Below are 25,672 nucleotides of genomic sequence, written 5' to 3' on the forward strand. Positions count from 1 at the left end.
AGCTTAGAGGAATCCATTTCCTTCGATGATGATTGCTATAGATAGAGTTTGTCTTCACCTCAGCTCTGATACCATGTAAAGTTTTGTAGATGTTCTATGCTAAGAGCAATTTCACTTTTCTCACAGCAATCATACAAGTAGATAAGCAAAATGCAGATAGAACATATAAGCAGATCTTACAGAAGACAAATCAAAGTCTCCTTTGGTCAGCCAGCCAGCCAGCCGAAATTCTTAGAGACAATGCAGTGCTCAAACAATGTAAAGTTTTGTAGATGTTCTATGCTAAGAGCAATTTCACTTTTCTCACAGCAATCATACAAGTAGATAAGCAAAATGCAGATAGAACATATAAGCAGATCTTACAGAAGACAAATCAGAAACAAGAAAAATGTATGTGTTTGTTTCGGCGGTCAACAGGATGCTTCAACCAGCAAAGTCTCCTTTGGAGGAAGCAAAGGTAGTGAGGGGCAGAGGCAGTGAGGGGCAGAGATAGTGATCTAGAGGAAGTTTTCCAGAACTGGAGAGGCAGCAGCAAGGGGGCCAAGTTATTCTTAGTGAGGCAATGCAGAGGACTGCGCAGTTGCTTCAGAAAAGCAAATCGATTTCGTTGGAGGAAAAATCGATTCAACTTCCATAGGTCGGGAAAGTCTTCCATAGGGCTGGATAATCAGTGATTTCAACAAAGACAGGCAGAAAAACTTCATCAGAGGCAGTTTCAGGCTTAGACGTCCAAGGGTCTGTGCAAGCACTGCACAGAGGCTGACGTAGAGGGTCCAGGAGGACGGATTTTTTGAAGGGAAGTTGTGTCGAGGTTGCTTGTGGAAGACGGGAAATTCCCTTGAATAATTTTGGTTAGATTTTATTGTTGTTTGCATTGCCAGTTGGGAATCCATAAATTGCACTCAGATTTCACTGCTGCTTAATAATAAAATCCCTCAGCTGCTGCATCGGTTTTCCTAAGTTGAGTTTTTTCGGGGACAATTGTCTAATATAACAGTGTCATTTTTATTGTGTGCACTAGTATTTTCTCAGTTTCCAGCGCTATTTATTTCCGCAATATTTTATTTGTGAAGGTTGCAATGTGATTTATTTAGTATTTGCCGTAGCAAATAAATTGTTAAAATCAATTAACAATTAGAAGAATAATTTCTAGTTGCTGCAATAGGATTTTAGTTTTGGAATTTTCACATGGTATCAGAGAGTGAGTGATCAGCTGGGAGCAACAAGCCGAAATTCTTAGAGACAATGCAGTGCTCAAACAATGTAAAGTTTTGTAGATGTTCTATGCTAAGAGCAATTTCACTTTTCTCACAGCAATCATACAAGTAGATAAGCAAAATGCAGATAGAACATATAAGCAGATCTTACAGAAGACAAATCAGAAACAAGAAAAATGTATGTGTTTGTTTCGGCGGTCAACAGGATGCTTCAACCAGCAAAGTCTCCTTTGGTCAGCCAGCCCAGCATGTGTCACAACAACCCTCCAACCAGTAGATGAGTCAACCCAAGTCAGTTCTACAAAAGTCAACGCTGTCCTGAAAAGTCAACGCAGGGGCAGCAAGCTAAAAGTCAACGCAGCAGCAAAACGGTCAACCCTTTGACCTCGATTTTTGTGCTAGGTAGTATGGCCTTCAAAAATCGAACCTCCCACAAGTTTTCAGCTTGTTTGGACCAAGCGTTGACCAAAGTCAACGCTGGTCAAACTTCTGCGAAACCCTAGCAGCAGAAACCCTAGCAGCAGAAAAATCTTCTTCGTCCTTCCCACGTGTGGCTGAAATTCGTCCTCCAGGTAGCTCGTACTTTTTAGGATGAGAGAGGAAGATGTGAGTTGTTTTTTGTGATCAAATTCTCTCCAACTTTTCCTGTATATATATATCCATCAATGAGGGTGTGTGACACATCTGTTGGGCATGTGAGCCTACATTACAAAACTGGCTGACCTTTGCACATATAAATTATTAAGAATAATAAATTCAAAATATAAGTTCTGCTCATCGGATTAAGACTATTTTTATATGGATTTTACACCTCTCAGAAAGAGGAATCCAACAAAAATATTAGCCTCTTAATCTGAGCATCAGAACATGGAGTTTGGACCTAGTTGTCCAAATTTAACAAACAAGCAGGCTGAATTGTTGGGGCAAGAATTTGATTTTTAGTTGCAGGGTTGCAGAAAAGTCGAGTTGCCTAGGTTAGTGATTCCAGCAGTCAGAGGGAGCAACTGCAACTCAGATTTTTGCTGAGAAGATTCCTTGGTTGGACGTAGAGGGTTTTGCAGCAGCAGAACCAACGTCGGGTGGAAGAGAAAAGCACACACAACAGAGGGAAAATTTCTCTCAGGGAACTTTGAGTCTCAAAAGTTCGATTTTTCTAGGTAGATTGGCAGTAGCAGTTAGCGGATCTGCGCATTCCAGGAGGAAGTGTGAGTAGCAGAGCAACAACCAAGTAGAGGGAAAGAGGGAGTTTTCAACTTGATCAGAGCTAGCCATGGTAGGGCTTAGAGATCAAGGTAGGTTGGATGGAGCTTCCAACTACGTCATCTGGAAGGCTAGGATGTCCTTCCTTCTAGATGAATATGGCTGGAAAGCCTACATAGATAATGTGGTGGCAGTTCCCCAAGATGCAGATCAACTCAGAGAATATAGGAAGGAGATGGGAAGGGCGAAGCGTTTAATCTTGGATGGAGTCCGAGACCATATAGTCTCACATCTGGTAGATAAAGGTACAATGAGAGGGATGTGAGTAGCTCTCTCCACGCTATATCAAGGTACTTCCGAGCAACGAAAGATGTTCCTGGAAGAAAAGCTGAGATGCATAAGGATGCAGAAGGGAGAAGGCATAGATCCCTTCCTCACTAGTATTCAAGAGGTTTGAGATCAGCTTCCAACTGTTGGGGCAATGCCTCAACCATCAAAGTTAGTGCAATTGGCACTAAACAGTGTGTCGGAGGATTGACAAGTGTTTTTCCAAAGTATATTGGGCAGATACACTTTGCCAAGATGGGACCGATTTGCAGCAGGAGGAGTTGAGCTGATCTCTATTAAAGAGCTCCATCAGTGGCAACAGTAGCTGCGGATCGAAGATTGTGAAGGAGGAGAATGTGGCCCTTGCATCAAAGGGTCCTGGTCAGGGGTAGGGGGAGCAAAAGAAGAAGAAGAAGAAAGACCTATCTAAGGTCAAGTGCTTCAGGTGTGGCGAGTTTGGCCACTACAGTACCTAGTGTCCTCTCAGGAAGAAGGACAAGTAGGACCAGGCGGAAACACATGCTGAGATAGATAGGTTGTCCTCCAAGTTAGAGGAATATTTTACGATGTTCGCAAATATACCTGTAGGAGTGAGATGGGGTGATTTGGTGCTGTAGCCCCAGAGAGCTACAGAGATGGGCAGGGTCCTTGAGGAGTACACCTCATGGATCATTACTTGGCTACGAGGGGGGGGAACACTATTCAATAGCAGGATGGATCAATGGCAACTGATGCAGTTAGTACCAGAGTGACAGTTGCAGATTAGTAGCAGTCAGATGCTGAGGAGTGCAGTGCAATGTTAACAGCTAAGCAGGTGGCAAAGTGCAGAGTTGGCAGCAACACAGAGTATTTAGTGACAGTGCAGATGCTAGTAGCAATCAAAGACTTAGGAGACAGATGCATCATACTGAACATAGATGATTCAATATTTTGGATGCTTCTTAGTTGTAGTAGTTGTAGTTACAGCAACAACATATGAGAGGTAGTTGCAGTGCAAATGCAGAGTCGGAAGCAGTATGGCAGTGTCAGTAGCAACACAGATGCAACATCAGAGTTGCGCAGTGGTTGGTGGGAAGTATTGCCAGACATCAACAACATGACAGGAGGTGATATAGAGACAGGTTGTTGTGGCAGGATGTGCAACACTAGAGAGAACACAGTCCTTGCTAAGAGGGAATGCTAGTTTCTATAGCATCAGATGTGTTCTAGCCACGAAATTTGGTGGAGAGGCTAGGCATGAGATCTCCAAAACCCATAAATCGTTTCTGGAAATTCCACCTAGAGATGACTTAATTAGATTATTAACCTATTTTTTAATGTTTTCTAAGTCTAAACTTAGGAAAACTGGTTAATTAATTAGAATTAATTAAGTCAAGGTGAGAATAGTCTAGAAACCCACATAGATCGATCCAAAAATGATCTTGAGCCACTCGCACCTCCTCCTGGAATTCACACTTCTTGCTGGAATGCATAGATCTGGCTGTGGAGAAACCATACAACCATGTAATCACCTCCAGGCAAGTTGTCTAGCCTCCCTTTGCCATTGAAACCCACTCGCTCTGCCTCCGGAACACTAATCCAACAACTGGCAACTAAAAGGTGTCTCCTCTAGCAAATCACACTAAGAAATTTGGCTGACTCGCACTGCTATATTCGACATCCTTTGTAGATGAATTCAACCTCCTTTTTCTTGTCTTCCAGACACTAGAAAATGCTGAGGATAATTCCTTTGGACTCCTGCTCTCAAATCTCTGTTGAAACCCTTGCTCTGATGCTTTCCCTAGCTTCAACTATGCCCTTGTTAAATACCTGCAATTGGGTAGTCGAACTGTTCAACTCATTAACTGTCACTTCTCCAATTCCTTCAACCTACTCTTATAATCTCTCGTTGGAGTCTCAACAACCACGATTACATCTCAATTGATGGCTAAGATGAATTTGACTTCATCAATAGAAGCCTATAGAGAAAAATTGAACGTCCTTAATTAATTCCCTTTAATTAACCAATTTTGCTATCATTGCAAATCTGCTATCGTTGTCACTACGCACTTGCTATCATTGCAAATCTGTCTCATGAATTGATCTCCAAAAACGCCATCGATCTCCTCTTATAATCTCTCGTTGACAAATCAATGACCACGATCTAACACCAATCAACGACTAAGATTACATTGACTTCTAAAAATATGTTTTCTAGAAGTCTCTATTGCAAAATCAATTTGTCTCAATTAATCTCGATTAATTAACCCATTTCCCTAAGTTAGACTTAGGAAAATAATTAAAATTGGCTAATTAATTTAATTAAGACAATTTCACTTGGAAACTTTTTCTGGGTATTGGAGATAATTAATCGCTATGTTCCTTAGTCTCATAGACACCATCTGAGACTAGAACACTTGTCCGAGCTACAAAAACTAACACTCCCTCTTAGCGAGGAAGGTGTTCTCCACTACTCCCAACTTATCCCTGAAGAAAACAAACTTTGCTTTACCCAAGGTTTTCGTTAGAATATTTGCAACCTGCTGATCTGTGGAAACATATTGTAGCCGAACTGATCTATGTTGTACACAATCCCTTATGATGTGGTATCTGATGTCGATGTGTTTCGATCTATCATAAAACACTGGATTCTCATTGAGCTTGATGCAACTCTGATTATCACGGTAGATACTGGTCGACTCCAACTTCTGACAAAATAGTGCCAATAGCAGCATCCGAAGCCATATGGCTTCACATGTAGCCATGCTCGTTGCCATGTATTCTGCTTCTGTAGAACTCAGTGCCACAAACTTCTGCTTCCTGTTGTACCAAGAGACAACCCCTGATCCAATACTGAAGCAACACCTCGAAGTGCTTTTCTGATCCACTGCAGCTGTCTGCCCAGTTTGCATCTGTATACCCCATGAACTTGACACCATCACCTCGAGTAAATCGCGACCCATACTTGACTATACCTCGTAGATATCACGATTCACAACACATGTTTTGCTGCTATCCAATGTACCCTCTTTGGTTCAACCATGAACTGACTGAGAGTATTGACTGCGAAACATATATTTGGCCTATTATTGACCAGATATTTCAGAGAGCCAATAAGTTGTCTATACAAGTTGGGGTCCACTGCATCCTGCTCTGACGCATCTATCTTCCTCCAATTCGTAATCATAAGAGTAGACATGGGTCTACAATCCATCATCTTGAATTTCTTCAAAATATCCATTGCATATATCCCTTGACCAAGGAAGATGTCCCCATCTATCTGCCATAGCTCCAGACCTTGAAAATAATGCATCAACCCCAAATCCTTCATCTCGAACTCTGTTGTCAAGCCCCTCTTGTAGTCCTCTATGAGCCCTTTGACCCTGTCAATAATAGATCATCTACATATAATATGAGAATGAGAGACTCACCTCCTACCATTAAATAATAGAGCTTAGAGTTTGCCTCACTCTTCACGAAGCCTATCCATTGCAAGTAATTGTCGATCCAACCATACCATGCCCTGGAAGCTTGCTTGCGTCCGTATAGTGCTCTCTTCATCCTCCATACATGAGTGTCCCTCCCATGCATCTCAAATCCTTTTGGTTGTTCGATGTACACCTCCTCTTCTATCACTTTGTTTAGAAAAGCCATCTTGACATCCATTTGGTGAATCTGCCATCCCATCTATGCTGCTAGAGAGATCATGACCCTGATGGAAGTGTATCTGGTCATTGGAGCGAAGGTCTCCCCATAGTCTCTTCCCTGCTTCTGAGAAAACCACTTGGCCACAAACCTAGCCTTGTGCTTTTCTACACTGCCATTTGTAGTGTGTTTGATCTTGTAGATCCAACGAGAACTGACCAACACCCTATCCAATGGTCCTCCCACACGTCATTCAGCATGATGGAGTTAACTCCATCGTCGCATCCTGTCACACTTGATGCTGTGTAGCCTCTTGATAACTGGAAGGCTCACCTATTAACGCCTTATACCTGGAATACCTCTCTGGCGATCTCCTGTCCTTGGTGCTCGATTTGGGAGTTCCCACAAACTTTTGCGCATCCCTCAACGTCTGAAGCACCTCTCTGTTTCTTCTCCCACTGGTGGTGGGTGGAGCTTCTTGCTCCTCAGCCTATTATGAACTCTCCTTTGCACTTATACCTACTCATGTACTAGTCATTATACTCGTACTAGTGCCCTGAGACGAATGTCCTTGTTCATCCCTTGGATCTTCTGTTGGCTCACTTTGATCAATTGTTGGCAACTCACGAGATCTCCTGAAGGATTTCTCCTCCTAGAACTTCACATCCCGTCTCACAATAATCTTCCTGCTACCTGGAATGTAGATCCTGTATGCCTTGGATGTTTTGTTGTAGCCAACGAAATAACCCTTCTTTGTAGTCGAATCCAACTTGGTGTGTTTGTCATCTGGCACGTGAGGTTATGCTATGCTGCCAAAAATCCTGAAGTGCCTGACTTTTGGCTTCTTTCTTGTAAATGCCTCCTTGGGTGTCATATTCCCCAACGCTTTGTGAGGAACCTTGTTTTGAATATATATTGTTGTACTAAACGCTTTTTTCCATAGAAATCTAGGCATGTCCTGGTCATATAGCATTGCCCTCGTTGCTCCAACTATCGTCCTGTTCATCCTCTCAGTGATCCCATTCTGTTGTGGGTTGTATGGAGCCTTCCACTCTCTCTTGATGCCCTCCTTTGCATAGAACTCCTTGAAATCTTTCTCAATGTAATCACTTCCATTGTCTGTCCGAAGAACCTTTATCTTCCTCCTTGAAGAGTTCTCCACAAGAGCATTAATCTCTTGGAAGCGACTGAAGACATCATCTTGTTGATTTTCTAGGTGCAATAGAGATTAACACAATATTTTTGAAAACTGATAATTACCTATCATAATGTTGATCTTCTCTTAGTTATTCGAATATATCATTAGGCAATTGTAGTTAAGAAATTCAACCATACAAAAAAAGCAAAATAGTAGAGATCACATGCACAAAAAGAACACAAGATCTACCTCGAAAAAAACCACTAGGGGAAAAACCCAACAACCTTTTCAATAGAGAAATTCTTTTGTTTAACAAGAGACACACCTAGACTTTCTAGTCATCAACTAGGTCACGCTTGGTCAAACCCTCCAAATCAAGCCTCCCAACTTGATCCAAAACTTCGCTCTGCTTGCTCTGCCCTAGAATTTCGGCCCTCTTGCAACTGCCAGAATCCCAGAATTTTGGCCCCCTACAATTGTCGGAAAATTTTGGCCTCTACAACATAAACTGCTCAAAAATTCTATCCACACGTGTGAGCTAGAGAGAGAGAAAAAGAGATGCAATTCGTCCTTGTTTTTGCCCTCCTTGCCCTTCTCGATCTTCGCTAGGATGCCCAGAAACTGTCTTCTTGAGAGAGTGTGAATGGGTGCCTTGAGGAGGAGGTCGAGTTGCCTTTATATAGTGGTATGTCTGGGTCTAATGGGTGTGAGTCTGTCTGGGCTGACAGGTTGACTCGACAAACTTGGAGCCAAAAATTTCAATTTCAAAAATTCAAATTTTCTTCTTTTAAAAGTCCACATGGGACTTTATTCAAATATATTTTTCTTTTGACTCTAGCATTTAAAATATGCTTTACAATAATCAATATAGATATATCAAGGGCCAAATATACATTATGAAGACCGACCATAGTTACAAAATTCAACACTCCCTCTGAACCAATGTTCCACCAAGTCTCCGGGACGGGGAGACGCAGGTGCGGGGAGACGCACAAAGGGGACGTGTGGGAGTACCCTCAAATTTTAGGGAAATTTAGGGAAGACGGGGGGACGTCGAGGTATATATAATATAATTTTTAATTATATATATGTATATAATTTTGAAATTTTCATGTTCATATTCATTGTTCAATAATGAAAGCATATTAAATAGACTAATTAGTAATAGTAATACCAATACATTGAAATTTCAAATTTGATCCATACATAAAATTTAAATTTATAATTGAATCAAATAATAACATATTATAGCAGCAATGCTGCCGGCTGCGTGGAGGGTTTGGTGGAACCGTGAAATAAACACCCACCTAGCAAGCAGAGGTTGAACCCATGTTTTAAAGAGACAAACAGCACAGGGAAATCCGAAAAACAGTTTAATAAAAATAATGCATGGCTTGAATCGGATTAAAATTTAGAAGGTAGATAAAATGTTAAGAGACTGGCATAGTAGATTGCAAAACAAAAATTACCAGCACAACAAATAGAACATAACAAATCGCTGTTTCAGCTGCTGGGTGCGTTTGGTGGAACCATGGAGCAGCAATGCTACCGGCTGCGTGGAGCAGCAAGGTAACCAGTAACCACTGCAATGTAACTACTAACAGCAAGCCGCTGCGTGGAGAAGAGGGAGGATAAGGCGTGAGCTGAAGCTCTGAGGCTCTCGTGGGCACAATGGGCGCAGATTCACACTGAAACGATGGAAGAAAAAAATGCGCTCAACTGTTTTAACTTTTAACAGAGGTAAGAGCATAATGAATGGCGGCAGAATGAAAAGTAGAGTTAAACCTAACTTTTCATGTAATTTTTTATTTGTAATTGTTAGTTTAGTTTATTTTTATTTTTATTTTTTTTTAATAAATTAATTTTCATTTTTATTTTTTTTTATATAAAGGGTAATTAGACAAAAATGAAGGGGGGACGCCCAGAAGAACTCCATTAGGACGCCCAGAAGAACCCCATTTTTGGGGGGGACGCCTAGAAGTACCCCTTTCGGGGAGTCGAGTCTCCCACCCTGGGGAAACGCACCCCCTTGCGTCTCCCCGAGTCTCCCCAAAAGGGGGACGTGGGGAAACGCATCCCCGAGAGTCTCCCCGTCCCGGGTGCGTGGGGTGCGAGGGGTGCGTGCACCCCACCCTGGGGGATGCGTCCCCGTGGAACACTGCTCTTAACTAGGGAGGTATTCATAATGACTGTCATAGATGTTCTCAAGTTGACAAATTTCTCTAAGAAAAGGTTATATCAAATCATCATCAACATCATCATAATTAGCATCATTATCTACCATCAACATCCCGCTAGTAGCCATATCCTGGTTGGTACCTAACCCATGGCTTATCATTAGCATATCAAGACTCACTCTTCCAGAGTGATCTGTCCTCAAATCACAAAGCCTCTCACTGGGTCAAAATGCTGAGATACTAACTCACCCCTCTTGCAAACTACTAGCGTGCACTCACTCCACCCTCCCGGGGAGCACTCTGGGCCTTGATGTTGAAAGACCTCACTCAACCTTCCCTGGTGAGTGATCGGATCTTGATGCTGAGAGACCTCACTCAACCCATCTTGGTGAGTGATTGGGTCTAGACCTTACTCAACCCTTCCTAGTGAGTAATTGGGTCTCATTGAGAGGCACTCACTCAACCCTACATGGGGAGCACTTTGGGCCTCTCAGACCATTCTCGAGAGAAAGTCCAGCCATGTTGTTATCATATCAACACTCCCTCTCAACGAGAGGGGTAATTTCCATGAGCCCTAGCTTGTCTCAGAAGTACACGAACTTCTCTCTAGGCAACGACTTCGTCAAAATATCAGTTGTTTGTTCATCAATGGAGATGTACTCGAGTCTTATTGCTCTCCTATGTACCATGTCACGAATATAGTGGTACTTGATCTTAATATGCTTTGACTTGTCATGGAACATGAGATTCTTTGAAAAATTCACACAACTTTGATTATCACAATGTATCACGGTCGGTTCCAGCTCTTGGTCGAACAGTCCTGCAAACAACTTTCGAAGCCACATTGGTTCAATACATGCTTCATTGGTTGCAATATATTATGCTTTTGCAATGTTGAGTGTGATAGATCTCTGCTTCCTACTCATCTAGGATCAGTGTTCCACGGGGACGCGTCCCCCAGGGTCGGGTGCGCGCACCCCACGCACCCGGGACGGGGAGTCTCTTGGGGGTGCATTTCCCCACGCACCCTTTTTGGGGAGTCTTGGGGAGACGCAAGGGGGTGCGTTTCCCCAGTGTGGGAGTCTAGACTCCCCAAGACTCCCCAAAAAGGGTGCTTCTGTGCGTCCCCCTTCAGTGTGGGAGTCTAGACTCTCCAAAAAGGGTGCCCCTGGGCGTCCCCCTTTAAATTTGTCTAATAAGACTTAAAAATTCAAAATTCAAAATCAAAACCATTAATTTTTTTTTTGTAAACTAAAATTAAAACTAAATAACTAAAACTTAAAAGTCTAAAGAAAAAATTAAAATTAAAACTAAATAACTAAAACTTAAAAGCCTAAAACTTAAAGTTAAAAGCTCATTTCATTTCAACCCAAAGTCATTTCCATTTCACTCTTAACTATTTTTGAGTTTGAACTTTGAAACTTTGAGTTATATAGATTTAGTGTTCAAACTTTGAAAATATACTAGTATGTTTTGCTTTCAATTTAGATTCTAGAATGATGAATTTAGTTTTTAAATCAATGTAGATTGTAGAATGATGAACCATTGAATCATGAATGATATCGATCAATGTATTTGAATATTTTATTATTGATTTTTATTTTTGCTTTTCGAATCTCATGGTATGTATGAATAATAATTAATTCAATAATGAGACTTGTCACTTGAGTATGTCATATGAATGATGTATGTATCAAAATGAGTGATGAGGATGGATCAATGATTCAAATTTCAATTGTCTATTTAATATTTTTATGCTTTCATTATTGAACAGTGAACAATGAATATGAACTTGAATTATATATATATATATATATATATATATATACCTCGACGACTCTTCGCACCCCCGAAATTTCCCTAAAATTTGAGGGTACTCCCACACGTCCCCCCTGTGTGTCTCCCCGCACCCGCGTCTCCCCGCACCAGAGTCTTGGTGGAACATTGTCTAGGATATCTAACGAAGCCCAAACTGAAGCATACCCTGGAAGTAATCTTCCTATCATCAACACTTGCTGTCCAATCAACATATGTATATCCTTGAAGTTGTACATCCTTGTTTGCGACATATCTTAGGCCATAGTTCACAGTAGCACGTAAGTATGTCAAAATGTGCTTGCTGCAATCCAATGCTCAAGCCTTGGTTCAACCTGGTATTGGCTCAAGGTGTTCACCGCAAAGCAAATGTTCGGCCTGGTGTTAACCAATTACATCAGTGAGCCAATCAATTGCCGGTACATACATGGATCTACCAATCTAGATTCAGAGCCTCTTAACTTCTTCAAGTTAGTCACGATGGGAGTAGCCATGGATTTACACTCCATCATGCCAAATCTCTAGAGGATCGCAATAGCATACTTTACTTGACCAAGGAAGACATCGCCAGATTTCTGCCATACTTCTAGTCCCAAATAATAATGCATCAATCCAAGACCCTACATGTCAAATTCAGAAGCCAACTACTTCTTACACTGAATGATGAGAGGCTCAACACATGTTAGAAACAAATCATCAACGTATAACAATAGGATCACAGTTGCTTTCTTCACAGCCTTGAAATAGAGATTTGGATCGACATCACTCTTGGTAAATCCTAGTCTTGTCAGATAGCTATAAATTCGAGCATACCAAGCTCTTGGAGCTTGCCTGAGTCCATACAAGGCCTTCTTTAACCTGCAAACATGAGATTCCTTTTTATGCACCTCAAAAACTTGAGGTTGCATTATGTACAACTCTTACTCAATTACACCATTGAGGAAAGCAGTTTCCCATCTATCTGATGTAAGTTCCATCCCAGGGAAGCGACAAGAGAAATAATAGATCTAATCGAGGTGTACTTGGCAACTGGAGCAAAGGTCTCGTCATAATCTTCTCCCTCTTTTTGAGAGAACCCTCTAGCCATAAGTCGTGCCTTGTATTTGCAACATGCTTGATCTTGTATATCCACTTGGAAATCAACATTGACTTCCCTTTTGGCCTCGACACAATCTCCCAAACACCATTCTTCATGATGGATTTGTACTCTTCATCCATAACTTCCTTCCACACTTGCTGGCTAGCCGCTTCTTCATAAGTGGAAGGTTCTGCATCAATAAGATTAGTCATAAGAGCTACATAACTAGAAAAACTTTTAAGCTTCTTACTTTCTCTGGATGTGCCATCTGGAGCTTGCATGTCCCTCTACTTGTTCTAAAGTAGATCTAAGCCATGTTGGTCTTTTTCTGATTTCTAGGACAACAACCGGTTCTATCTGTTCACAAGGCCCTTTTTGGCTCTTTAGGACATTCTATAGAACTCAAACATTCTCCTTTCGAAGTCTCATGCTTTAATTCATCGTAAAATTCCATGGAAACTTCCTTAGACTTCCAATATGCAACCTTATCATCAAAGGTGACATCTTCACTGACCGCAATCCTTCGCTACTCTAGAATGTAGATTCTGTAGGCTTTTGATGATTCATTGTAACCAACAAATATGCCTTTCTTTCTTGAAAGTTCTAGCTTGTTCCTTTTATCCTTAGGAACATAGATGTAGACAGGGAAACTAAAGATTCTCAAATGGCTAGCCTTTGGCTTTTGTCTAATAAACGCTTCTTCAAGAGGCATACCTTCCAAAATTCAATGAGGGCTTCTATTTTGAATATATACAACTGTCAATGATGCTTCTCCCCATAAGAATATTGGCAAATCCTGATCATGCATCATAGCCTTGACAAATTCTTCAATGGACCTGTTCTTTCGTTCTGCCACACCATTTTGTTGTGGATTATAGGGAACAATCAACTCCCTCTTAATCCCAACTTTCTTATAGAAAGCAACAAGTTCTTTCGAGGTGTATTCTCCTCTATTGTCAGATCACAAGATCTTGATCTTCTTACATGTCAAGTTTTCCACTTCAACTTTGGATTCTTGAAACTTGGAGAAGACTTCATCCTCGGTCTTCAAGAGATAGATCCACGTCTTACGAGAGAAGTCATCAATGAATGTCACATAGTATAATGAACCTCCAAGCAATCTCACAGGCATAGGACCACATACATCAGAATGAATCAAGTCCAAAACTTCTTTAGATGTATTGTCACTACTAGGAAATGGTTTCTTGATTTTCTTCCCAAGAGCACAACCTTTACATACGTCTTCATGATCTATTTGCAATTTAGGAACTCTTGAAACTATTTTATTCAATTCTGGCAATGCTCTATAATGAAGATGACCATATCTCCTATGCCATAGTTCACTTGGATTGATTTCATCATGTACTAGGGCTTGAGCTAGTTGACCTACGAGCCTATACAATCTCCCTTCATGAATCCCAATAACCCTAGCATCATCTATACTAGAGCCCTTGGACCATACTAGAACTTTTCCATCCACAAAAGCTACTCTATCTCCTTTATCTTCCAAACATGAAATAGAGACTAAGTTCTTTTTCAAACTTGGTACATATAGAACATTGCTGAGATGAACATTGTTACTAGATTCCAACTCAATGGATGCTTTTCCAACTCCTTTGACTACATAGTTGTGGTTGTCTCCAAGCTCTACCCTTTGAGATAGTCTTCTTTCCATCATGCTAGTAAGATTTCCACGATCTCCTATCATATGCCTTGAAGCACCACTATCTACCAACCACATATCATCATCATCTGCAATAGAACCTATTATAGCGGAAAAGTAAAAGAAATCTTTAACATCTCTAGACTTCTTTGGATGCTAATCATCAATATCGGTTGCAGAAGCATGTTGTTTTCCTTTTCTCTTTTTGTTATTAGTCATTTCAGGACAATCCCTTTTATAGTGTCCATGTCTGTTACAACCATAACATTGAACTTTTGACATGTCATTCTTCTTTGGGGAGGAGGTGAAATTCTCTCTCACTTCTTGTTTTGAAAGCCAAACTTCTTCTTTCCTTTATTCTTCTTATTGAATCGAGCTGCAAATGTTTGAGCTTCTTCTTCCTTTCTGTCTCTTGATATTAACCTTGATTCATCTTAACTACAAGAAGTCCATAGTTCTTTAAATGAAGGAGCTTCCTTCCTACCACTTATGCTTGCTGCAAATGCATCCCATGATCTAGGTAGACCATTGAGTGTTGTAGTCACAAGTTCTTTTTCAGATACGGTTTCATCAATTGCTTGGATTTGATCTCTTATTTGAGAGATTATTACAAAGTAGGAGGCCACAGTGTCATCATTTGTTATCCTTATGTCACGGAGCTCGTTCTTCAAGCTCATGGCTTGACCAACGTTCTTGATAGTAAATAGATTGGATAGGGCATCATACATTTTCTTGGAAGTATAGAGTTTTGCAATATACAGAATTAGATGATCTTTGATGGAATTAACAATATGACTCATGGCAGTGATATCATCTGTAATGTCCCCAATTAAATTAATTTTTGCTAAGAAGAATTTTTATTTTTGCAATTGGGTGTTGGGAAATATTTTGGCATATAAACTTAGGAAAGTGGGTGGAGGGAGTCCCACTTAATTCTTGGAGAGATGGAGGCCACCAACATTAGAGAAAAGGAAAGATTGAATTGGTAGTGGGATGTGGGGCCACCCAAAAAGGGGAATTTGAATCCCCTAGGAAAATCAAATTGCTAAGGGAAGGAGGTCAAAATATTTTGGATGGAGGGACCCACATGAGGAGGTAAGGGAAAATTATAAATAGAAGGAGCATAGAAGCTATTGGGGTCTTTTGTTCACTCATCTATTTCCTTTGTTGCTCATGCTGTTTAGCTGAGTCACAAGTGCTGCTTGGCACAAAGCTCTCCAAGGGGAGAAATCACCCTTCTTTCGTTGGACTTCGAGTGCCACCCTAGGGAGGCAAACTATTGCTACTTTGGTGAGAGGGTTTGTGGCATATTGTAGCACATTTCAGCAGATTCCTTCAGCGAATTCGCACTCTAGGAAGGACGCAGTAGAGAAATCGTACCACTCATTTCAGCGAGTTTCCGAGGGTAATTTGTCGGGAGAAATTTGGTGTAGCTGCTCTAAGGGAAGGCTAAGCCTTCTACAGAATTTGTAGGATGGAGATTGTTGCTTTTGGGTAGGACGTATTTCTCTTTGAAGGGTCTGCGCAGGGGAGGACGCTGGACAAATTTGTGTGGTGTCAGGCTCATCTCTTGAGTGACGAAATTTGTGGTAGAACACCTTTCCTACTACAGGGGAAATTTCCTAAAACACTTCCATAGCAGATTGAGGAGGAATAAGGAGGATTTCAGTAGATCTCATCACTGGGGGATGCAGTGTTTGTTCAGGAGGGCGTAGTGCCAAAATAAGGCAATTTTGGAAGGTCAGAAATAGCCAAAACCCTTTTTGGGTTTTGTTGGGTTTGTTAGGAGTCTGGGTTAAATTTGCAAAATTTTCCGGGCAATATTTAGGCCATAAATCTCATTTTTGTTCAGCAATATGTTTATTATTCAGCTGGTAATTGCACCATTTTGTGGGTTTTTTGTGTGGTTGGTTTGGGGCAGATTCCTTTCTGGGTTTGGTTGAGCACATTGTGGAGAGGCACTAGCTACAATTTCAGGAGGTTCTGAGCACAAGAGTGGAAGATATCACCATTTTATTCTAGCAGTTGGAGCAGGAATTTATTTGGTCTGCGCAAAGTTTAGTTGGGCCGATATTTGAGCACTGGGGCAGTGTTTTCTCAACTTGGGGCTTTGCTTGCTTGTTGTAGAAAGCTCAGATTCCTCTTTCCCTCACTATATTGTACTTATTCAGGTCAAATTTTAATATAAAGACCTAGTTTTGGTGCTAATATATGTGTATCTGCTCTTTATCTATGTTTTCCATTTTTGGGGTATTGTTCATGAGCATGTCTTTCTGTTATTCGCTGTTAATTTCCTATTAGGAACATTACAGTGGTATTAGAACCGTGATGTTGGCCAGCTGTGGGGTAGGCAACTAGATCATGTGAGATTTGGCCATGTATGCACAGTGACGGGTTACACCATACACCACCTATGGCTCAAGGGAGATTCAGTATGCAAGAATTCTGGGGTGGAATCCGCTAGAACGATGAGAGGTTGGCTTAATTGAGGAAGGTTTCAAACCAGATCCATCCTTGTCCTTACAACAAAGACACTAGAGGTGCACAGGTTGTGGGAGTACAACCATCTACACCATATAGGGAGAGTCGAAAAAATTAGGGCACCAAATCTCCTCGAAAGGAGCAGACAGGCTATGGACAGTTAGAGGGTGAGACCTGGAGGCGATTTCGCTGGTGGAGACCTGGATTTATCAGGAGCCTGAGGAGGAGGAGGTCAAGCATGATGCTGAGGGCACATAGGATGGTGAGGAGCACGTAGATACACCTAGTGTGATGCAGGAGTCACCCTCGTTGGAGACTCCCTTGACCTCTCCAGTTGATATCTTAGTGGAGAGAGTAGAGCATGCACTAGTAGTGCCGTCCGTTGATGAGGTGACCGTGGTCGTGTCTGGGTTTTTCGGTGATAGCAACACACAACAGATGGGGGAGGTGCTAGGAGATGTACCCACCCTTGATGAGGCACTAAGAGATATGGAGGTATTAGAGAATGGCTGCCCACAACAGTTTGATCAGTTTTAGGCTGACCTTCTAGCATTAAAAAGGAAGGCCACGTTAGTGCGAGAGGCTATTTTGCTGTAGAATGAGAAGCTGGAGGGCATGAGAGCAGTTTGTGCCGGGTCAGTGGTCAAACTGACTCATGTTGGGGAACGGTTGGATTCCCTAATGGTATAGCTAGAGTGCACGTTGGAGCGTTGAGGCAGCCCTCTTTGGGCATACAGAGATAGGACTGGCAACATTGTTCAGTTACCTTTGCCCATTGGAGAGAGAGAGAGACAAAGCTACCTAGTTAGATTTCATGTGTTGACCAGGATAGCGAGATGAGATGACCCGAGTTGCACAGGGTGCAACATCTGCATGTTGGGGTTGTTTTATGTGCAACAGTTCGTGTATTTGATCCCTCTCTTGGGGTTGCATGGTGAGATATTCTAAGTTGGTACCTAGTGGAGTGGGCTATGGAGATGGTAGTGGACCGGGTGTAGCTCAACAGGAGCTTCCAGGCACTGGGGATACCGGAAGCCCAAACTGACATTGGGATCTGGGTGGGACTACCTATCAATTCCCAAGTATGCCTTTTGACTACGAATTGGATGATATAGTTGACCTAGCAGTTGAGCACGCACATTCGCTAGGCGACTTTGGTTCAGCACCAGTGGCCAACCAGTTTATGGGTAGACTCCTTGGGTTGTCTTGGTATGACAATTGTACATGGGGTCTTAGGGTGATCAACATACTCTAGCAAGAGTTTGTCGGAGGAGGTGACGGTTGGATTCCCTAATGGTATAGCTAGAGTGCACGTTGGAGCGTCGGGGCAACCCTCTTCGGGAATACAGAGACAGGGCTGGCAACATTGTTTAGTTACCTTTGCCCATTGGAGAGAGAGAGACAAAGCTACCTAGTCAGATTTCATGTGTTGACCAGGACATAGAGGAGCATAACAGGGGTGGCATTGCTATTGGTACCTAGGGAGATTCACTTCTTGGGTCCCTCAGGGAGGATTTGGAGGGGAGATCCACTCTTCGGAGAGTATGGTGATAGGACGGTGGAGGTGATGATATTGGTCGGGTGCGAGTCCACACATATGGACACAACTTTAGGCCGTCACATCCAGGGATGGTTAGGAGCATCTAACGTGGAGCAGTGGTCTGCAGATAGGCATGGAGACGCATGGGGGTGTGTCGTAGTATGTTGGACTGTGTTGTGGAGTGGGATTGCCTCACATCACATTGAGTACATGCGGAGAGTGACAAGTGCAGTGACACAGGCGGGACACAGGACAGTGTAGCCGTAGCCGGGGGTATCCAATGGTGTACAAGGGCAGGTTGCGACGTTGATTTGCAAGCTTCTTTGTTGCCTGTAGCTAGCCATCCATATGTGGTCATATACATCTGCTAGTATAGTCAGTATTCTCTTTTGCTGTTTGTAGCTAGCCATTGATTTATGTTTATGTATGCAATCTGCTGGTATAGTCAGTATTCTCCATCTATCCATTGAATTTATAACTTATTGAAAATTGGTGGTCTAAAGCCTTGTATTGGTGAGAGCGTTAATGCATGCCTTGAGTGAAAACAGAGCTGAAATGGTTATCTAACTTGATCCAAATCATCATTTATTCCAATAGTTCAGAGAACAATATTGAAGATTATATGTTACCAGGCATCTCTGAGCTACAACCTAGGAGAGTTTCTTGGAGTGATAACAGGTCCCTCAGGGAGGATTTGGAGGGGAGATCCACTCATCGGAGAGTATGGTGATAGGACGGTGGAGGTGATGATATCGGTAGGGTGTGAGTCGACACATATGGGCACAACTTTAGGCCATCACATCCAAGGATGGTTAGAAGCATCTAATGTGGAGCAGTGGTCTGCAGATGGGCATGGAGACGCATGGGGGTGTGTCGTAGTATGTTGGACTGTGTTGTGGAGTGGGATTGCCTCACATCACATTGAGTACATGGAGAGAGTGACAAGTGCAATGACACTGGCGGGACACAGGACGGTATAACCGTAGCCGGGGGTATCCAGTGGTGTACAAGGACAGGTTGCAACGTACAGTGGCATGTCGAGGAGTGCAGTGATACTGGGTGGTATGCAGTGGTAGATGATGCGGTGCAGCGGGTGCTTGAGTGTTACCTCCAAGGAGACTTATGGACAGGGGCATTAGGTGTACCATTGGATGTAACTTGCTTAGGATCGATGAGGACATGGTTGAGCATCTGGTGACACCATGTTTAGCGGAGACAGGGCTTCGAGGGGGTTGTCAGCAGATCTGAGGAGGAGGGGGGGTCATCCATAGCGTTACTCTCCTGTTTCCTTGCAGATTCTTGATCATACCCTTGGGGACCTACCCAAACGTCATCCTCCAGTGTTGCTTACATTTGCAGAACATTTTGTTGTTGCCACAAGATGCTCTTCGTTCAGCCTACCCTAGGCAGTTGGGTGAGACCCTAGTCATGGGCAGAGAGAGGAGACTCTCTAGTTGAGACATTTGATGGATGCACAAGTTGATGTATACAGGCTTAGGGATCAGGTGGCTAATTATCGAGGTAGCATATGTTCCACCCTTGGGCTTTGCGAGGAAGCTGCATGATGCACTTTTGACAAGACAATATGAGGCGCTACAGGAGCCTGAGGGACAGTGGATGGTAGACTTCGTCTACAGGAGGGTGCCCATACTTAGTGCTATATCTAGGCGTATCCTCAGGAGTTGGGATAACAGATTTCACTATATGCGCTGGCAGGAGCCTGGTAGATTGGTATGCTTGCAACAAGTTCTTAGCACTTGGGGTCCACTTATGGGAGACATACAGGGGTCAGGTATGAGGGTTGGATGGGTACTAACAGGTAACAGTGCTACGCAGCAGCAACCCATGGGGAGTGGGAGTTGTGAGCTCCTAGTATGGTTAAGGGATCCAGGGATCCGGTTGGAGAGAGGATCACTACACTTATCGATGGGTAAGGTAAATATGGAAGGTGATCCAACTTTTTCCCAGGCTGACACTTTGGGGAGTCATTGAGACCTTCGTCACATGGTGAGGCAGGTTGCCGCTCATGATCGAGGCTAGTCGTGGAGTGGTGGATTCAAGCATTGCAGAGTTTCCTTGGCAGGTTGGTCATATGACTGATCGTGACGGATATAGTGGCCGAGCGTTACTGGAGAGGAGGGTACGGTATGAGCATGTTGAGCAGTCGAGCATGATCGGGGTGTCACAATGGTAATACGATAGGTTCCTTCTGCAATAGGCAGGGGATTTTGGCATAGTAGCGCTGAGTAGTCCAGCTACCCCTAGAGGTGAGCTAGTTTCTACAGGGGAATGTCATCCAAATCTTCCATTTGGTTTTAGTGACTCATTGTTGGTGTAGGGAACTTCATTGGCGTGGAAGGGTGATCGACAAGAGGAGATCAGGGGAAGCTCGGGCAGACGAGGGTTCAATCCCACAAGGATTAGATTGCATCTTCAGGAGTCCACCCCTGAAGTGCATGAGAGGGACTATTCGATAGAGCATTTTCCTGAGGAGATGATCAAGATCTTATACTACAATGGTGCTCTACTTAGTGGCGGCATGCAGAGGGAGTTGGGAGCCTATGATGAGCTGGACAACGAGTGGAGTGGGGGATGCTTCACGCCGATCAGGATGGCTTGGGATCCTGGCAGGATAGGGCAAAGATCAGAGATGACTCGGTGGTACATTTGGGGCCCTGGTATTATGTGTAGAGACTATTAGGGTCCGTTGATCGAGAGGGTGGTTGTTCAGGCATTGCTTGAGGACAAGCAATTTTTGGTGGGGAGGAGTGTAATGTCCTCAATTAAATTAATTTTGCTAAGATGAATTTTTATTTTTGCAATTTGGTGTTGGGAAATATTTGGGCATGTAAACTTAGGAAAAGTGGGTGGAGGGAGTCCCCACTTAATTTTTGGAGAGATGGAGGCCACCAACATTAGAGAAAAGGAAAGATAAACTAGTAGTGGGATGTGCGGCCACCCAAAAAGGGGAATTCAAACCCCTTAGGAAAATCGAATTGCTAAGGGAAGGAGGTCGAAATATTGGATGGAGGAACCCACATGAGGAGGCAAGAGAAAATTATAAATAGAAGGTGCATAGAAGCTATTGGGGTCTTTTGTTCACTTGTCTATTTCCTTTCTTGCTCAAGCTGTTTAGTTGAGTCACAAGTGCTGCTTAACACAAAGCTCTCCAAGGGGAGAACTCACCTTTCTTTCGGTGGACTTCGAGTGCCACCCTAGGGAGGCAATCTATTGCTACTTTGGTGAGTGGGTTTGTGGAGTATTGTAACACATTTCAACAGATTCCTTCAGCCAATTCGTACTCTAGGGAGGACACAATAGAGAAATCGTACCACTCATTTCGGCTAGTTTTCGAGGGTGTTTTGTTGGGAGAAATTTAGTGTAGCTTCTCTAGGGGAAGACTAAGCCTTGTGGAGAATTTGGAGGTTGGAGATTGTTGGTTTTGGGCAAGACTTATTTCTCTTTTCAGGGTCTACGTAGGGGAGGACGCTGGACAAGTGTGTGTTGTGTCGGGCTCAGCTCTTGAGTGACGAAATTTGTGGTACAACACCTCTCCTACTACAGGGGAAATTTCCTAAAACACTTCCACAGTAGATTGAGGAGGAATAAGGAGGATTTCAACAGATTTCATCACTGGGGGATGCAGTCTTTGTTTAGGAGGGCGTAGTGCCAAAATAGGGCAATTTTGGAAGGTCAAAATTAGGAAAAACCCTTTCTGGGTTTTTGTGGGTTTGTTGGGAGGAGTTTGGGATTAAATTTGTAGAATTTTTTGGGCAATACTCAAGCCAAAAATCTCCTTTTTGTTCAGCAGTGCGTTTATTATTCAACTGGCAATTGCACCATTTTGTTGGTTTTCCGTTTGGTTGGTTTGGGGAAAATTCCTTTCTGGGTTTGGTTGAGCACATTGTGGAGAGGCACCAACTACAATTTCAAGAAGTTCTGAGAATATGAGCACAAGAGTGGTAGATATCACCATTTTCTTCCAGCAGTTGGAGCAAGAATTTATTGGGCTTGCACAAAGCTTAGTTGTGTGATATTTGAGCACTTGGGTAGTGTTTTCTCAGCCTGGGGCTTTGATTTCTTGTTGTAGCAAGCCCAGGTTCCTCTTTCCCTCACTATATTGTATTTATTCAACTCAAATTTTAATATAAAGACCCAGTTTTGATGCTAATATATGTGTATCCGCTATTTATGTATGTTTTCCATTTTTGGGGTATTATTTGTATGTTTTCCATTTTTGGGGTATTATTCGTGAGCATGTCTTTATGTTATTCACTGTTAATTTCCTATTAGGAACATTAAAAATCATCTTCCTTGAACTTCTCTTTCCCTACAACAACTGCTGGTTCTACAACCTTCCCTGTCACAATATCCAAAACCTTGTTCCTTGCAAGAATAAGATCGATCCTAGCTTTCCATGCTCTGAAATTTGAGGCTCCCTCTAACTTGTTCTCTGATTTCATAGAAGAGGCCATGAATGCAAATCAACAAGAAGAATTTCAACAATAGTGATCTCTGTGTAGGGTTTCTTCAAAGGTGATCTGAATATTCCTTCCTTCACCAAAGCTTTGAGACCATGTTGATTTTATAAGTGCAATAGAGATTAGCACAATATTTCTGAAAATTGATAATTACTTCTGATAATTTTGATCTTCTTTTAGTTCTTCCAATATACAATTAAGTAATTATACTTCAGAAATTCGACCATACAAGAATTGTAGAACAATAGAGATCACATGCACAAAGAGAACACAAGATTTACCCTCCTTGGCCTCAACCAGGAGAGAGCCTAGATGGAGGAGTTGGTAATTAGGTGACAACCCCAACTAAGAGCTTGCTCCCAAGGCCAAGTCAAGTGGAGTTAGGGATTTTCTCCACGCTAACCTTAGGTATGGAATTAGGTGGCAACATGTTGGATATTATAATCTTGCTTTAGGGAACTGAAGGACCAATGTTGATCTTGTTGACCACTACGTGTCAATAAACCATAGTAGTACACACCCCTTTTTCGCAAAAGGGATAGTGCTTGATCGATGTGTTTGTGTCGTCCAGCTATCATCATCAGCTTGATCATCATCTTATAATGTAAACACATTCTACATTTGTATAATGTAAATAATCTCAGCAGATCCGTGTTGTGTATGTAATTACCTAGGTAAACCTACTTTTCTGGTGATGATCGATATTCTGAGAGGTTTTTTGTCTCACCGATCTATTCTCAGATGGTTGATAGAGTTTTCCTTCAGCCTTACCCCAAAGCCGGAATGGATTTTGTCACTAGGATCTTAGGGGAGTCCTAGTGTTCTAGATCGAGTTTATGTAAAAGTGATTTGGGAATAATCCTAACTATTTGGTTAGGTTATTTTATTACAAATTGCTTGGTTTGCTAAATTTTATCTGTCGCAGAATTGGGTAGTCTGTGAGGGTTTTTTGCAAATGGGTTTTCCCCTTTGAGATGTAAAAATGTAAAAATCATGATGTAAAGTGTCTTGAGGGTTGGAAAAATAATTTATCCTCTCATATGTTGATTAATTAAATTTTCTGGCCCAAATTAATTAAAATCCTAAGCCAGAAATTCAATTAATTCTAGGTCCTAGGTAAATTTAAATTCTCCGAAGGCAAAATTCGTTGGTCCTTAAAAAATTAAATTTTAAGAGGTCTAGGGACTAAGGTAAATTAATTATTTTGATAAATTTTAAGCTTTTGGTCCCTAGGGTTAAGTCAAAGTCAAAATTTTGAGGAAATTAATTCAAAAATATAATATTTTTGAATTAATTAAAATTCATTTAATTGAAAAATTCAAATTTTCTCAAGAATTTAAAATTTCAACGGATGAGATTAAAAGAAATTTTGATCCTCGTCAACGGTCGAAATTGCTTTGACGAGGATCACTCAAACTAGCCATTGGAGGATTTATCTTTAAATAGGAGGTCATTTGTCAGTTATTTCATCCGATCTTTTGATTGTGTGCTAAGCGAAAAGCTCTCTTGTGATCTTTTTATGAGTAATAAAGAAAGGCTTTGGGGTTAATTTTTGTTGGTGTTACTCTTCGTGGAAATACTGTAAGATGTGTCATTTTCATGAATAGATTTCTTTTTAGCCATTGATGTAGCTTTCTGAAGAGTGATTTGAGTACAGGTATCTTGCTCAGTCGCTGGGGTTTGGATGATAATTTAAGTTTTGAATATAATAGTAGGTTATCTCTATTTATCTGAATTTTATTATCGTTTTCTCGCTCTTTGTTGATGGTTGAATTGAGTTTTGCAGGAAATTCTTGATTATTAGATCATCGGGTGTTCAGGGAAGTTTTTAGTTGGACTAGCTAACTCCCGATTCGTGTTTTCTGAAGAGCCCAACTTAATTTGATCCTAGGCTTATCATAAGATATTTTTTATGGGTGATGCATGAAGGGTTTTGAGCTCAGCACCTCCTTTAAACTTTAAAAATTTTAATTTTTTCTATGCTAAATTGATAGAGCTGGCTGTTGAAAGCCTCAGATTATCAAATTTGGGAGCGGAGCTGGACTCACACTCCCTAGATCTGATAGATTTGCCATTCATGTACATAAATCTGTAATTATTTTTGGTTTTCTAATTTGGGTTTTCTGGGTTTTAGTTTTTTGGGTCATTGTATATATTGTTTGGGTGTTTCTTGTTGTCTTGCAGCTACAGATCCAGTGTTGTGGGGGAGCACCCCCCCCCTCTCGATCCTGCTCCCAATCCGCGCTTCAGGCTGGAGCGCGCTCCCTAAAAAAAATTTCTGCTCCCTGGTTTTTTTCAAATCGACATAGGGAGCATTGCTCCAGGAGCGATTTTTATAACTTGGGAGCGGTCGGGGAGCGATTGCTCCCGACCTTTCCCGTGTTATAAAAATCGCTCCCGGTGGTGGTGAGCGATGCTCGGAAAAAACGCGTGGATGATCGCTCCCGGCGGCAGTGAGCGACGCTTGGAAAAAATGTGCGGATAAAAAAGATTTTCCCCAGAAAAGAAAAACCGTGATTTGTGTGAAAATAAAGTGAGGGAGGGAGGGAAGGAGGTTTGGAGGGAAGGAAAGAATATAAATAGACCCTCCCTCATTCATTTCATCATTGTTTGAGAGTGAGAGTGTGAGAGAGTGAGAGAGAGAGTGAGCGAGAGTGAGAGTGAGAGGAGCAAGGAGAGAGCAAGAGAGAGAAAGGAGCAAGGAGCAAGAGAGTGAGAGAGCAAGAGAAAGCAAGGAGCAAAGGGAGATTGAAGAGCTTGCAAGGGGAGATTGGACGCCAAAGAGGTAGGCTCTACAATATTGAACAGAGTGTCTAGCAATTTTTTTTAATGTTCATAACTTCATTCCTAAATAAATAAATAATTTTTTTCTCTATTTCCCATTCCCATTCCCATTCCATTTTTTTAAATTTTGCATATTCAAAACTTCAA

General features: G+C 42.0%; 1 protein-coding gene across 1 annotated transcript in view; it reads left to right on the forward strand.

Moving 5' to 3' along the window:
- LOC149141837 (putative serine/threonine-protein kinase At1g54610) overlaps positions 1-25,672 on the forward strand; it is a 191,919-nt gene that overhangs the window by 145,700 nt on the left and 20,547 nt on the right. The gene's annotated exons all lie outside the window — the stretch shown is intronic.

The sequence above is a fragment of the Pinus tabuliformis genome, chromosome X (assembly GCF_031772625.1).
Source record: "Pinus tabuliformis cultivar Carrire ecotype Pingquan chromosome X, CPIR1, whole genome shotgun sequence".
Classification (NCBI taxonomy): domain Eukaryota; kingdom Viridiplantae; phylum Streptophyta; class Pinopsida; order Pinales; family Pinaceae; genus Pinus; species Pinus tabuliformis.